The sequence below is a fragment of the Pituophis catenifer genome, unplaced genomic scaffold (assembly GCF_029215685.1).
Source record: "Pituophis catenifer annectens isolate HBS135680 unplaced genomic scaffold, rPitCat1.0.hap2 SCAF_15, whole genome shotgun sequence".
In the NCBI taxonomy this organism is placed as follows: domain Eukaryota; kingdom Metazoa; phylum Chordata; class Lepidosauria; order Squamata; family Colubridae; genus Pituophis; species Pituophis catenifer.
The window spans coordinates 5,798,976-5,815,064 of NW_027256895.1; positions in this window are offsets into that span (position 1 = coordinate 5,798,976).

Below are 16,089 nucleotides of genomic sequence, written 5' to 3' on the forward strand. Positions count from 1 at the left end.
GGATGGATTTGTAACTAACACATTTAATTTAGCATAGAGAATGGATGATTTTTCCAACAGCACCCATGCGAATTTTGACATAGATAGCAGGTTTACGGCACTTATCATTTAAAAAAACAACAGAAAAGAGAGAAAAATCCCACAAAATCGTGAAAGAAAATTGGTATAAAGAACAACAACAAAAGAAACCTAGTTTAACTTACCACTAGTTACTGTCACGGCAGTTCCTTGTCCCCATACATCAAAAGCATAGTCACAGTGATTTTATTTCCATGACAGCTTGACAAAAAATATCTCGGTCCCAACTCTCTTGGCTAATTTTTAAGAGTGCTGGTGATGAAAACTAGCCAGCAATCGCATTTATCAGGAAGGAACTTAATTTAATTTAATTTAAGATGGATCTTAATTTTCACAGAAGTTCTGATGAGCAACTTGGATGCGCATACCCTTCCAGAAATCCTATCTCATCGCTAAAACTCCATACATTTTCCGTAAAAGATCTCCACGGTTTCACAACAATCTAATTTATGTTTCTGTGAAGTCAAATTACAATTGGAATATCAATGCTTACCTGAAGTGATGGTGATCTGAGTACCTTCTCCAAAGGTATGAAAAGCGTAGTCACAGTGATTTTAATTCCATGACAGTTTGACAAAAAAATATCTCGGTCCCAACTCTCTGGGCCTCTGATCTGGCCATGGTGGCAAACCTCACTTAAAATCATAACATCCATGTGAAAAATAGAAAACCTTCACCTGAAGTTGCAACTACTGGAATGCTTTAGCCTCAGTAAATTAATCTGTCTACTGCATATGAATTGAGAAAATTACTATACATAGAGAATGGCTTGTTTCTTCAATTGGAGTGAATAGATAGACAGACAGACAGACCAGACAGAGAAGATAGATAGATAAATAGATAGATAGATAGATAGATAGATAGATAGATAGATAGATAGATAGATAGATAGATAGATGGATTCAAACTTAGACCTAATTGAAAACAGACAGCAATTTTGCACCAAATAAGCATGAAATTCCTACAAAATTCACCTCATCCTACATTTCTCCTACCTCTATTTCTTCATTTTAGTGAAATTTGCAATTAAACCACTGTTGCTGTATAGTTAGCCCCCAATAATTAATATCTATGACACCGGGAGCTAGTCCAACGTTTAAAGAATAATAAAAAAAAATATCAAGTACACCTTTTAACATTACAAAAAAGATAAGTAAAGTAGGATTATTATTTTTTTACCTGAAGTGACTGTCACCATGGTTCCTTGGCCCCAATAATCAAAGTATGCGTAGCTACACCTTGTTTAACATTTAATTAGTTCCTTTACATAAACCACCTAGACATATGTATCACCTTTTGGTTTTAGGAGAATTTTACTGAAATGCTTGCTCATCGGCCCAACAAGAAGTCTACACAAACATCAGGAAGTGTTGGGTTTTTTTGCTTAAAAACAGAAATAGCAGATTGTTTTCAGAGTATATAAAAATATACACCTAGAAAACCTCAACTGAGCAATGGGGTATGCCAAATTTTCAAGGCTACAAAGTCTAAGAAGGGCTCTGCAGAGAAGAATAAAATTAAGGATTGATAGCAAGATTTTACTTGAAGTGACAGGACTAAAGTCTCCTTTCCCAAAAAGTACATTGATCGATTTGTTTTGGATGGGGGGGGGGCAGGTGAATGAGGAAATGAGGGCCCATCTTGGGAAGAAGTCTTCATGGCTTTTGAAGGACCTCTTCTAAAGTAATATGGCTTAGACTGAGGGGAAGGCTGATTGAACTCTTCTCCTTTATTTTCTCAGAGAGCCGTGAAATATAAATATATTTAACTGATTTCATTCAACCCCACTCAAATAACGAAGAGGAGATGTCCAGATTCAGCTCAACTTAGACAACAATCCTTACCCCAATTACTTCAAAACAGCCCTATTGGCATGAATCAACATTTGGAACGGAAACCTCCATTCGGATGTTTTTCTTAAAGATTTAACTTATTATTATTATTTAATTAAAGAGTGTGAATGAAACACATTCTTTAATTCCTAATTTCTAAATACCTCAGGTTGTAAAACAGAAGCTCAACAGCTCCCAATTTAGCAAATGTAGTACTTCAAGAAAAATTCGTAGGCATTGGAATTTAAATACTTTGAGGAGTGACACAAATATAACGATAAAATATAATATACCTGTTGTAACGATCACCGTTGTTCCTTTTCCCCAGTAGTCAAAGTACCAGTAGCACGGTAATATTTCCAAACGGAAACATGGGGCATAATTCTCCATAGAGAAGGGAGAGTCTTGTCAAAGAACTAGACTCTATGTCTTTTTCCACGTGTCTTCCAAGCCAATTTTGAACATGGAATCATTAAACAATTGGAAAGAAACGTGGTGGGGAACATTGATTCCCACCCACTGTCCAATGCAATTGGGGTCCCATAGGGGAGGATACTGGTGGCATCTTTTGAAAGTCATCTTCCCTCAAACAAACCCAAAGTTGCCACTCACACGGCACAAATTTCTTGAGGATTTTTTTAAAGCAGAAAATTAAATTAAAGGGTTTTATCTTTATAAGAATACCACTTTTTTTTTGGAGGAGTAATTTTAAACACACATCTGCACAACAGGATGGACAAAAATAAAGTCTCCAATTAAATACATTCTCCAATTTACCCTTTTAAAGAAAACTTTTGCAAATGCCTAAATACAGGATTTTTTAAATTATTTTTGCTATTCTAGCCAACCAGGAACTCTTTCAATGAATTTAAATCCTCAACTAACTTGTGTCATCCCTTCATGAAGTTAATGGGATCTCCAGATAGAAAAGTTGCATCCTATATGATGGATAACAAAAAGCAAACAATTCCTTTAAATTTAAAATCTGTGTTCAGTTAAGGAAAAAAAAAACTCAAAGAGATTTGCTTCCAACTCTGTTATTCTTGATCAAAGCAATATTACTTTATGGAGACTTTCCATGAATACCGGCGTAAAATTGACATGAAACTTCTTGCTTCTAAGCTAGTTTTTAAGAGTACTAGTGATGAAAACTACCTAGCATTCACATTGATCAGGAAGGAACTTAATGTAATTTAATTAAGATGGATCTTAATTTTCACAGAAGTTCCAATCAGCAACTTCTATGGACATGCCCTTCAAGAAAGCCATTCTGCCTATCTCATCAACTAAAATTCCTTACATTTTCCACAAAAGATCTCCATGGCTCTATAATAATCTAATTTACATTTCTATTAGGTCAAATTACAATTGGAATATCAATGCTTACCTGAAGAGACTGTGACTGGAGTACCTGGTCCCCAGACATCAAAAGCATCCCAGCTCACAGTAATCTGTTTCCTAAACTACTTCATTCAAATACCCATGACACGGAGGGCATATTAGAACATTGAATAATAGAATTGGAAGGGATCTTGGAGATCTTCTAGTCCAACCCCACTGCTCAAGCAGACCATATACCATTTCAGATCAATGGTGGTCCATTCTTTTTTTTGAAAGCCTCCAGTGATGGGACTTCCACAACTTCTGGAGGCAAGCTGTTCCATGGGTTGATTGCTCTCAGTGCTAGGAAATTTCTCCTTAGTTCTAGGTTGCTTCTCTCCTTGGTTAGTCTCCGTCCATTGTTTCTCCTCAAAATATATTGAGCATATTTTAGATTGTTCAACATGCTTTGGTTCAGATTCAGGACCAAAAGAAGGAAATGATTAAAAATAGAATATTTATCTGATGTGATGATAACCTGGGCGTCTTTTCCTCGGTAATCAAAAACTGCACAGCTGCGTAGAATATTTCTTTCTTTCTTTAGAGGTCAACAAAAAGCTTATTTGGATATCATATTATTTCTTGTTCAGACTCTTGACTAGTCCCAGCTGTGGCCTTAAGAAATAGGTTAGAATTCCCCTCTCCCTCTGTGTTCTTGGTTATCAGACTGTGACAGATAAAATATGGGTTTTATGCTGGTTGACATCAAAGCCATATGAACATCAGCATATGGATTAATTTTAGCAGCTACAATTTTAAATATTATTTTTCAGAGAATAAACCAATGCCTTCTTCCCTGTGACAGTCCTTCAAGCATTGGAAGAGTCACCCCTAAGCCTTCTTTTTGTTAGGCTAAACATACCTACCATATTTTTTGGATTATAAAATGCACCGGACTATAAGACGCACCTAGATTTACAGGATGAAAACAAGAAAAAAAAAAAAACAGCCCCCAAATGGGCCTGTTTTCACCAAAATGCACCTGTTTTTGGCCTGCGGAGCAGTGGTGAAATCCTGCCAGTTCTGTTCGGCTTGCGTGAACCGGTAGTGGTGGCGGTGTGTGGTTCCGCGAACTGGTAGCAGCGGCAGCACAAGACTCCGCCTACTCCCTCCCCGGACATCATTACTTCCTGGTTTTAACCAGGAAGTAACCCATTTTTGACCTTCTGCGCATGGGCAGATGGGTTTGGGCATGCGCAGAGGTTCAAAAATTGGACTTGACGATGGCGCGTGCACTTCTGAACCAGTAGGGAAATCAGTAGATTTCACTCCTGCAGAGAGCTTCTGGAGGTCGGGAGGGTGAAAATGCAATATGGGGGGGGGTTTGAGAGCCCCCAAACGGGCCCATATTCGGTCTTTTGACAAAAATGGGCTGTGCAGAACACTGCAGAGTGCTTCTGGGGGCCAGGGAGGGTGAAAACATGATGCATGGAGTGTTCAGGAGCCCCAAACAGGCCCATTTTTGGTGGAAATGGGCTGTGCGGAACATTGCAGAGTGCTTCTGGGGGCTGGGGATGGCAAAAATGCAATGTGCAGGGGGTTCAGGAGCCCAAAAATGGGCCCATATTCAGTCTTTAAGATACATACCAAAATTTTCAGCCACTTTTAGGGACGGGGGGGAGGGTAAGTGTGTCTTATATTCCAAAAAAATATGGTACTTCCCTTGTCAGAGTGCAATCAGCCCCGTTACCTTCCTGGGGTAATTGCCTTAGTCAGAGGTGAATCGTGGCATTCTCCTTGTGTATACATTTGCAAGAAAACCGAAATACATTTTCTAATCAAACTCATATTTATTGTAAAGAAAATAATCTCACTATCTAAATTAGTTACATTTTGGCAAAGATCCCGGCCACCACTTCTTGGCCGAACCTCTCCTGGCAGGAGAACAAAGAAAGAGTAGAAGAAAGTGAAGGAATGTAGACATGCGCAGTTAGCTTACTGATAAGAAACTTGGTAAGTCTGAAAATCCAAAAATAATAGCTCATCTGGTAAATACAAAAATGCAGTGACATCCCTTAGTCATTCATTATACAATTTAGTCTCCATGCCCCTGATCATCTTTATTTCTCTCCTCTGCACTCTTTCTAGAGTCTCAGCATCTTTGTTATATCACGGTGACCAGAACTGGATGCAGTATCCCAAATATGGCCTTACTTGTGCAGTGTAGACTGGTATTATCACTTCTCATTGTCATGATGCTATCCCTCTATTGATGCAGCCTAGGATTACATTGGCTTTTTTGGCAGGTGCGGCACATTGCTGGCTTGTACTTAAATAGTGGTTCGCTAGAACCCCTAGATCCCTCTCGCAGGTACTACTATTGAGCCAGACGCCACCTATTCTATAACTGTGCATTTGGCTTTTCTTGCCTAAGTATGTAATTTTATTTTTCACCGCTGAAATTTTCATTTTGTCAGATGGGTCACGATGCTGAAGTCTGTCGAGATCAGGAGTGTCAAACTCAATTTCATTGAGGGCCGCATCAAGTTAACCTTGGGAGGCTGGGTGGGCATGGATGACTAGGTGGACATGGCCAGCTTGACGCCACTCCCCAAATGCTGGCATGTTTCATCTTCACATTGGGTAAACCAGGCCGAAGCCACACAGGCCTGATATTTCCTCTTTGCATTGTGTAGACCAGGCCGAAGCCACACTGGCCCAATGTTTCCTCTTTGCATTGGATAGACTGAGCTGAAGTGATGCGGGCCAGCCCCCTACATTTTCCAAGATGGCCCCGGGGGCCAAATCCATCCGCATCACAGGCCGGATACGGCCTGTGGGCCTTGAGTTTGACACCCATGGTCAAGATCCTTCTGTATCATGAGGCTATCTTCCAAAATGTTAACATTTACCCCCCAGTTTTATATCACCCACAAATTTGATGAGTGTACCTTCAATAGCTTCATCTAAGTCATGTATAAGTCATGTTGAAGAGCACTGGGCCCAAGATTGAACCTAGAAAGATAGATAGATAGATAGATAGATAGATAGATAGATAGATAGATAGAAATAGATAGATAGATAGAGATGATATATAGATAGATAAAGATGATAGATAGATAGAGATGATAGATAGATAGAAATAAATAGATAGAGATGATAGATAGATAGATAGAGATGATAGATAGATAGATAGATAGATAGATAGATAGATAGATAGATAGAATACTTTATTGTCACTTTGAATGTACACTAATCGGCATACATTAAAATGAAATTCCATTGCATACAGCTCTCAAAGGGTCTCCACCTCTAATGTAAACATAAACATGACAATATAAATAAATAAATACAAAATTATGCATGTACCCACTTATATTATATGACACGGAGAAACAACACAGTCTAGTTTGGATGTATACATATACATGGCAAGTGGACATGGTGGCTCAGTGGCTAAGACACTGAGCTTGTTGATCGAAAGGTCAACAGTTCAGTGGTTTGAATCCCTAGTGCCACATAATGGGGTGAGCTCCCGTTACTTGTCCTAGCTTCTGCCAACCTAGCAGTTAGAAAGCATGTAAAAAATGCAAGTAGAAAAATAGGGACCACCTTTGGTGCGAAGGTAACAGCGTTCCATGTGCCTTTGGCATTGAGACATACCGGCCACATGACCATGGAGATGTCTTCGGACAGTGCTGGCTCTTTGGCTTTGAAATGAGATGAGTACCATCCCCTAGAGTTGGGAACCCTAACCCTAGCCCTAACCCTTTACCATTACCTTTACCTTTATGTACATGGCAAGAGAAACAAATCTTGCGAGTTTACCAGAAGGATGGCGTAGGGAACAGAGCTATTACACAATCTGGAAGTCCTGCTAGAAATACTTTGAAACTTCCTCCCAGAGGAGAGCAACAGAAACAGACCGTGAACTAGGTGTGTTGGGTCTCTAACAATGCTTTGAGCTCTAAGCACATAGCACTTATAAGCAGTATCCTGAATGACAGGAAGTCAGCTTCCTATAATCTTCTCAGCTGAGGTATTCCACTTCTTGCTTTCCTCCACGTGGATGTAATCCCATTGAAGACCACATGCTGAGTGTGATTGGTCAGCCAACTGGGTGCTCGTACTGTCTATCTCACATTGTTCTATCTTACCAAGGCTTTATAAAATGCCTTACGGAAATTTAAGTAAGTTATATGCCCAGTGTTTCCTTGATCCAGGTAATGTTTCTTTTTAAATCTTGACTGCCACAATTGAGAAATGTTCACTAATCTCCCAAAACTTTTTTTCTTTTTTAATGTGGCATTATTCCTGATCACAGCATTGTGGATAGTTTTTGAATTTATTTTATTTGGCCGATGAAAACAAAAAGAGGAAATTGGGACAGGAAGTGGTAGGCTTCCGATTTTTTCCCCCCCTGGTGATCAGTGGACTGTTACAATAGCTGTTGAAACTTAAATCTATTTTTTTTTCCTCCTCGTTGTTTGCTGCGTAATGACCAAGAGAGGAATGACTGGATCGTTTGAATCAGTGGTGAAATCCAAATTTTTTTTTACTACCGGTTCTGTGGGCGTGGTTTGGTGGGCATGATGTGGCTTGTGGGCGTGGCTTGGTGGCCATGGCAGGGGAAGGATACTGCAAAATCTCCATTCCCACTCCACTCCAGGGGAAGGATACTGCAAAATCTCCATTTCTTCCTAATCAGCTGGGACTCGGGAGGCAGAGAATAGATGGGAGTGGGGCCAGACAGAGGTGGTATTTGCCGGTTCTCTGAACTACTCAAAATTTCTGCTACCAGTTCTCCGAACTACTCAAAATTTCCGCTATCGGTTCTCCAGAACCTGTCAGAACCTGCTGGATTTCATCCCTGGTTTGAATAATGAAAGAAGACTCTAAATATTGTGAAACTATTCAGTAGCTCTGAACTTACTGGATTTTTGGAAACGTACAGTTTTGGGATATGAAGTCCCTCTTCTTTCAGAAGTAGAATGTCATGTATCTATCTATCTATCATACTGTTATGTTGATTATAGAGCAGTGATGGCGAACCTTTTTGGCCCCGAGTGCCAAAAAGATCATGCAGACACATCGCATGCTCGGGCGCGCTCGTCGGGGCCGTGCTCCAGAAAAGCCAAAGTTCTGGGTTCTAGCGCAAATGTGCGCCCGATGATCAGGTGGCGCAGGCTGGTTTTCGGCACTGCTGTGCACGCAAAGGGATCGCAGCCTGGAAAAGCTGAACTTCCAGGTTCTAGAGTGCATGCACGCCTGATGATCAGCTGGCCGTGCCTTCAGCACTACCGTGTGTGCGAACAACAGCTGATCGTCATGTGTGCATGCGCGCCAGAAACTGGGAAGACAAACAGGCAAGGCTGCGTGTGCCGGGTGACATGGCTTTGCATGCCACTTTGGGCACACATGCCAAGGTTTGCCATCATGGTTATAGAGCCTCGGTGGCACAGTGGTTAGAATGGTTAGAGTAGAGCAGGCTACTTCTGCTGACTGCCGGCTGCCTGCAATTTTATCTGAGGAACCGTCTCTTGTCAGTCATATCTACCCAACCCATCAGAGCAGGGAGGCAGGGAATGTTGCGGGTCCCATCCCCGAGGGAGATACACCTGGTGGGACCCAGAAGAAGGGCCTCGTGGTGGCTCCCTCTCTCCCCACTCCAATACTCTTCTGGAAGGTCTGGTTCTGCCAGCAGGCCTGGGGAACCCAGAGCGGGATGGAGCTCATTAAATGGTTTGTGTGGTCGGCTGTCGCTGGGGTGGGGGGTGAGAGGTGGGGGTGATTTTGTTACATTGTACTATATTAATTTATTTGATTCTTTTTGTTAGTTTTTATTGTTCTTCATGTGGTTTTATATTCTGTAAGCCGCCATGGGCGAATAGGCGGCAATATAAATAAACAATAAACAATAAACAATAAACAATAAACAATAAACAATAAACAATAAACAATAAACAATAAACAATAAACAATAAACAATAAACAATAAACAATAAACAATAAACAATAAATTTGGCAGTTCAAAACACACCAAGCTCATGGTTGACTCAGCCTTCCATCCTTCCGAGGTGGATAAAATGAGGACCCAGATTGTTGGGTGCAATAGGCTGACTCTATAAACCGCTTAGAGAGGGCTGTAAAGCACTGTAAAGTGGTATATAAGTCTAAGTGCTATTGCTATTGCTACATGCTTCCCAATTATATATTGAACTCAAATTTGGGTGATGTCCATGGTTGGATTCTTGTGGACTAATATCCACAGGATATCTTGTTGGTCACCTCTGGAAGTATAATATTAGAAGCACTTACTTTAATCCATCCAATGATGGAGGATAGATTTGTCGTCCATTGTCCAAAAGAGTTTCCCTGAGAATCTAAAAGTTAGAAATGAAGGCAATAGGGTGTCAGGCCCGGAAGCCATCTTTTGCATTGAATCTTCAGGCCTGCCTTATTTACTACTGTGGGAAACTGGGAGAGGGGATTGTATGGAGTAAGAGCGATATACAGTCATAATAACATTCCTTTCTCAGAGAGTCAAGGACATCTTGCCCTGGACCTGGAGGGTTGGAACTGGGAGGCATCTCCAGTTGGGACGGTGCTTGGATTGGACCATGTGATGGACATGTGGGTGCTGGAGCAGGGACTTGGACTTTCCTTTGGGTGTGGAAAACCTGGAAGCTTTCAGATTTGGGTTTTTCCAGATATTTGACATCTCTAATAAAGTGGAACTTTGAGGAACCTCAAGCCTCAGAGTCTTCTTCCATTGGGGGTGTGATTCTTGGAACCCTGACATTAACCCAAGTCTGATATGGGGAGGAGGGAGAAGGCTCTCTTCTTAACCTACTTGTAAATTGGCTATGTAGTCAGTCCATAAGTTGAAGTTAGAGGCAGGAAGATGAGATGAATGGAATGGATGCTGATGGGTCTCAGCATTCTTGGCTGGTTGAAATGGAAGGCTTCCTAGTCTACAAAGGACTTTTTGAACTGGGATGTGTCACCGTGTCTACCCAGGTTCCACAGCAAGGAAAGGCTGATCAAAAACTATTTCCTTCCAGTTTCGGAGAATTTCTTTATGTAAATGATATAAAGAGGCTGTTTCCACGCATGCACACCAGTTCTGGGTACTTGTAAAACAGCACAGACACAGTGTGCTCCTGTTCTTAGCAGTTTTCTTTGTAAAGCCAATCTACTATGCCTTGAAACAATTCTCCACCATTTGAGTATTTCCTAAAAGCTGCAAATAATCTTTATGTGTGTGACATAGTTATCAGTGGAATTGGCTAAACAAAAATAAAGAACAAATACATACCGTATCTTTTCTCTCCATAAGATGCATTTTTTGGTCTCCCAAAAGTGGGTGGAAATTTTGTGTGTCTTATGGAGTGAATATTGCTGAAGTCCATCCGCTGGCCCCCACCCTTCAGCCATTTTTGGCCTCCATGCACCCCATTTTTGATCTGATCTATTCTATTCTATTCTATTCTATTCTATTCTATTCTATTCTATTCTATTCTATTCCATTCCATTCCATTCCATTCCATTCCATATTTTCTACTCTACTCTACTCTAGTCTAGTCTGTTCTGTTCCGTTCCGTTCCGTTCCATTCCGTTTCGTTCTGCTCCACTCTACTCCACTCCACTCCATCCCATATTTTATACTCTATTCTGCTCCATTCCATTCCGTTCTGTTCCGTTCCGTTCCGTTCCATTCCATTCCATTCCATTCCATTCCATTCCATTCCATTCCATTCCATTCCCATATTTTGTGTTCTGTTCTGTTCTGTTCTGTTCTGTTCTGTTCCGTTCCGTTCCGTTCCGTTCCGTTCCGCTCCGCTCCGCTCCGCTCCACTCCACTCCATTTTTTATATTTTATTCTGTTCCATTCCATTCTGTTCCGTTCCATTCCATTCCATTCCCATATTTTGTGTTCTGTTCCATTCCGTTCCATTCCGTTCTGCTCCGCTCCACTCCATTTTTATACTTTATTCTGTTCCGTTCCGTTCCGTTCCGTTCCATTCCATTCCATTCCATTCCATTCCATTCCTTTCCATTCCCATATTTTGTGTTCTGTCCCATTCCGTTCCATTCCATTCCATTCTGCTCCACTCCATTCCATTCCATTCCATTCCATATTTTATATTCTATTCCATTCCATTCCATTCCCATATTTTGTGTTCTGGTCTGGTCTGTTCTATTCTGTTCTGGCCCATTCTATTCTATTCTTAATTAGGAGCCAAATTCTTTCTTTCTGAATTGCTTCAGAATCCGTGATCTGTATTGTTATTTTCTAAGTAAGATTCTGCAATGCTCTATAATGAATGGCAATCAAGAATGACAGCTTGATTAAAGGTAGTTCTTGACATACGACTATCCAAAGTTATCCCAGACCTGGTGGGTACTTATGCCCTGGATTTGAAGTTCTGATGGTCAGGTTCTCCCCATGATCATCTGACCACACTTCAGCCACTCAACAACTGGACTGCATTTATAACTGTGTGCAGTGCTACTTGGTCACAAAAACTGGCACTTACTTCTGTTTTTTTTTCAGCAAAACCGCACTCATACAAACCATTGCTTTGCTTAATGACTGTGGATTCACTTCATGACTGCCACAAAAAAGGTCATACAACTATCATGAGCCAGCATCACGATGGGCAGCCTCCATGATCGTCATAACTCGAGGTCTATCTGTATAATAAAAACCTGGGTTTTCAGAAGCCATCTGAAATAGGTTGGGCTGGTTTGAGTTATCTCTCCAAGACCAGATTTTGCATTGATGTGTAACACTGTGGCTGCTAGACGTTCCACCGTAGTTTGCACTAGTACAAAAACTAGTCCATACTGTAGAATTACAATTTTTGGCAAACTTCCAATTTTGGTCACCACAATGTAAATCGCCACGATGTAAAAAAGATGTGGAGACTCTAGAAAGAGTGCAGAGAAGAGCAGCAAAGTTGGTTAGAGGACTGGAGGCTAAAACATATGAAGAACGATTGCAGGAACTGGGTCTGTCTAGTTTGATGAAAAGAAGGACGAGGGGAGACATGATAGCAGTCTTCCAATATCTCAGGGGTTGCCACAAAGAAGAGGGAGTCAAACTATTCTCCAAAGCACCTGAGGGCAGGACAAGAAGCAATGGGTGGAAACTAATCAAGGAGAGAAGCAACTTAGGAGAAATTCCTTGACAGTTAGAACAATTAATCAGTGGAACAATTTGCCTCCAGGAGTTGTGAATGCTCCAAAGCTGGAAGTTATTAAGAAGATGTTGGATAACCATTTGTCTGAAGTAGTGTTGGGTTTCCTGCCTAAACAGGTGGTTGGACTAGAAGACCTCCAAGTTCCGTTCCAACTCTGTTATTCTATTCTAATAATTGAACACTATGGAATGAATGCTTCTTACTTCCTTGATGAATAGTAAAATAATGATTGGTGCAAAACTGCTACAACAATCCAACTCAATTTGGTTCATTTTTTTTTCCTCTTCTGAAAAAACAAAACAAAACCAGAAGAATAAAGTAGAAAGAAAACCAGCTTCATTGAAAGAGGTAGAGAAAGAAAAAAAAAAGAGATAAACAATTGACTGTGATGACCAGACAATCTATTGGCATTCAATTCTTCAATGGATTCACATTTAAGAAAAAATTACTTGGTGAGCACGTTTTCATTTTTAACAAGGTTGGATGAATTTGTCCCTTCTCCAGTTGTTCTTAATGCCAGTAACTGTGAGAGGGATCTTGGAGTCCTAGTGGACGATCATTTAAATATGAGCCAAAGGTGTGTGACAGCAGGCAAAAAAAGCTAATGCAATCCTAGGTTGCATTATTAGAGAGATAAAATCAAGATCATGTGAAGTTCTAGTACCGCTTTACAAAGCCTTAGTAAGACCATATTTGGAATACTGACATCCAGTTATGGCCCCCACAATATAAAAAAAGATGTTGAGACTCTGGAAAGAGTGAAGAGAAGAGCAACAAGAATGATTAGGTGGTTAGAGGCTAAAACATTAAAAGAAGAGCTACAGAAACGGCACATGTCTAGTCTCAGTAGTTGCCGCAAAGAAGAGGGACTCAAGCTATTCTCCGAAGCACCTGAAGGAAAGACAAGAAGCAATGGATGGAAACTAATCAAGGAGAGAAGCAACCTAGAACTAAGAAGAAATTTCTGATAGTTAGAACAATTAACCAGTGGAACAACTTGCCTCCAGAAGTTGCGAATGCTCCAACACTGGAAGTTTTTAAGAAGAGATTGGACAACCATTTGTCTGAAGTGGTGTAGGGTTTCATGCCTAAGCAGGAGGTTGGACTAGAAAACCTCCAAGGTCCTTCCAACTGTTATTCTATTCTATTCTATTCTACTCTACTCTACTCTACTCTACTCTACTCTACTCTACTCTACTCTACTCTACTCTACTCTATTCTATTCTATTCTATTCTATTCTATTCTATTCTATTCTATTCTATTCTATTCTCTATTCTCTATTCTCTATTCTACCCTACCCTACCCTATGCTACCCTACCCTACCCTACCCTACCGTACCATATTCTTGAAAAGAAGGACTAATGGAGACATGATAGCAGTCTTCCAATATTTGAGGGGCTCCTACAAAGATGAGGAGATCAAACTATTTTCCAAAAGCACCAAAAAGGCAGGACAAGAATCAATGGATAGAAACTAACCAAGGAGAGAAGCAACCTAGAACTAAGGAGAAATTTCCTAATGGTGAGAGCAATTAACCAATGGAACAGCTTGCCTTCAGAAGCTGTGGGTGCTCCATCATTGGAGGCTTTCAAAAAGAGACTGGACAACCATATATCTGAAATGTTATAGGGTCTCCTGCTCGAGCAGGGGGTTGGACTAGAAGACCTCCAAAGTCCCTTCCAACTCTATTATTCTATGTTCTATGTGTTTTGTTCCTCCAGTTAGCTGATTCTCAAGAAGCCACAGAGAGGTCATCCTTCTCTCCTGTTTGCCCCTCCTCCGTCATTCACTACCTTGGTTATTTCTTTCATTTCAACTCTTCACGATTAGCTTCCTGCTTCAACGTTCAGAGGAAACAGAAATAGAACCAGACTTCCTATTTAGGATTAATTTTGGCTATTGGAAAGAATGGGGTTGGGTGGGGGATGGACAAGAGATGGCAGTTGCATTCCCTTGAGGTTTTTTTCTGAAAGACTCAAGATGGGTTACAAATTTATACAGATATGTATAAAAAAAAATCAAGACAGAAGTAATATTATTTGAAATGAATGATTCTAAGATGTAGGGTGAGAAAGAACACGATTGCTGCTGAGTGACCAAGCCCCTATATATAAATATATATTAAGATGATATAGTAGAACTTGAAATAGATGAACGGATTAACAGAGTTGGAAGGAAACTTGTAGGTCATTTATTCATTCATTCATTCATTCATTCATTCATTCATTCATTCATTCATTTATTATTTTCTTATACTTATATGCCGCCCTTCTCCCAAAGGACTCGGGGCGGCTCACAGAAATGAAAACAATAAAAATAGCTACTAAAATAATCAATTAAAATCTCCCAATTAAAAATCACCCATCAGATCAGCAAATTTGTTGGAAAAGCCATGTCTTCAGGTCACGGCGGAAAGAGCGGAGATCGGGTGCCATCCGGAGCCCCGTGGGTAACCCATTCCAGAGGGTCGGTGCGCCCACAGAGAACGCCCTCATCCTGGGCGCCACCGGCCGACATTGTCTGGCCGATGGCACCCAGAGGAGGGCAGTCCTATGTGAGCGCACAGGGCGGTGGGAGGCAGACAGAAGGTGGTCCTGCAGGTACCCAGGGCCCATGCCATGTAGGGCTTTATAGGTAAGTACCAGCACCTTGAAGTGGATCCAAAGAACCACCGGTAACCAGTGCAGCTCGCACAGGAGAGGTGTAACACGGGAGTAACGGGAAGCCCCCGTAACAACCCGTGCGGCCGCATTCTGGACCAGTTGGAGCCTCCGGGTACAGCCTAATGGCAGCCCCATGTAGAGGGCATTGCAGTAGTTCAATCTAGTCCAACGTCTCGCCAAAGCATGAGATCCTACACCATTTCTGACAAATGGCAATCCAATCTCTTCTTGAAAGTCTCCAGCGATGAAGCTCCCACAACTTCCGGAGGCAACTTCTGTTCCATCGGTTGAGTCAGAAAATGTCTCCTTCCGGGGGAATTGAGGTTTGGGATGTGGTAAATGATGGGATTTGGTAAACCATTTGCTGCTTTCCCAAACATCAAAAGGCAAGACAAGAAACAATGGTTGGAAACTAACCAAGGAGAGAAGCAACCCAGAACTAAGGAGAAATTTTCTAATGCTGCGAGCATATAACCAATGGAATAACTTGCTTTCAGAAATCTGTAGAGATTCTCAGCCATCCAGGTTGTCCCAAAGGTGCTTTATTTTTCAAGAGGCAACTTGAGGTTTTCTTCTGAAGACGTTTCGCTTCTCATCCAAGGAGCTTCTTCAGCTCTGACAGGATAGTGGGGAATGGAAGGATTTATATTCCTTGCAGACAGCTGGTCATTTGCATCCTTTTAGGGGATTGTTGAGGCTACTTGGAGGTTTATCTGTGTCCTCAGGGTCACCTGAGTGGTGCTCCTGGTTCCTGGAGTCTGCAATTTTTCCTCTGGAAATCCATCCCTACTCCCACACCATTTGAAGGGGGTCCATCCCAAATTGTATAACTAAAAGTCTATAGAGATTCTCAGTGATCCAGGTCATGTGTCAGCACTTCAAGCTGCATTTACTCTAGTGCTGACATAAGAAGGAGAAGTGAAGGCGTCTGGAAAGGGACTTTTGACTTTTCACCTACTTATTTTCCCTGGAGATAATATCCCCTAGGA